Genomic DNA, 538 nt, shown 5'->3' on the forward strand with positions numbered 1-538 from the left:
ATGCACATAAGTGACAAAGAAGATGATGAAAATGGAGAAGATCCAGGAGACAACTGGGAAGAAAGTAGAGGTGGTAGTGGAGCAGAAAAATCTTCATGTCCCTGGAATAAAACAGCTCTGATACAGTACCTCCTGCTCCAGAAATAATTACAGAAACCTTGGAGCCGCAAATGCCTAGTGGTGTACATCAGCCTTTTGGGGCCAGGATAACCATAAGGAAAATGCAACAAAGACAACCAGAAATATAAGGTGACACACATTTCTGATCTCTCCAGTCCACTGCAGCCAAGCACTTAGACAGAAAGATAAAGAAATGGAGAAGAGCTTTGAAGTAGTAAGACCCCAAAATAGATGTAGGGAGGGAAGTTTCAAAAACCTCCCTTAAAAAACCAGGCCCTTAAACTTCAGCTAGATAACCAGTAGCTTGTGCTTGAAAATAAGAAGTACAGCTAGCTACACATGGTACAGTAAAGCTGGGGTCTTTGCTAAGCCTTTCAAGATAGCTAGACCACAGTTACCCACCATCAACAGTGTCTCA

The 538-nt window shown here is 42.4% G+C and overlaps 1 pseudogene; it reads left to right on the plus strand.

Annotated features, from left to right (window-relative positions):
* Window positions 1-335, plus strand: LOC102000962 (annotated as a pseudogene).
* Window positions 336-538: the final 203 nt, after the last annotated feature.

Source organism: Microtus ochrogaster, chromosome 5 (genome assembly GCF_000317375.1).
Source record: "Microtus ochrogaster isolate Prairie Vole_2 chromosome 5, MicOch1.0, whole genome shotgun sequence".
NCBI lineage: Eukaryota > Metazoa > Chordata > Mammalia > Rodentia > Cricetidae > Microtus > Microtus ochrogaster.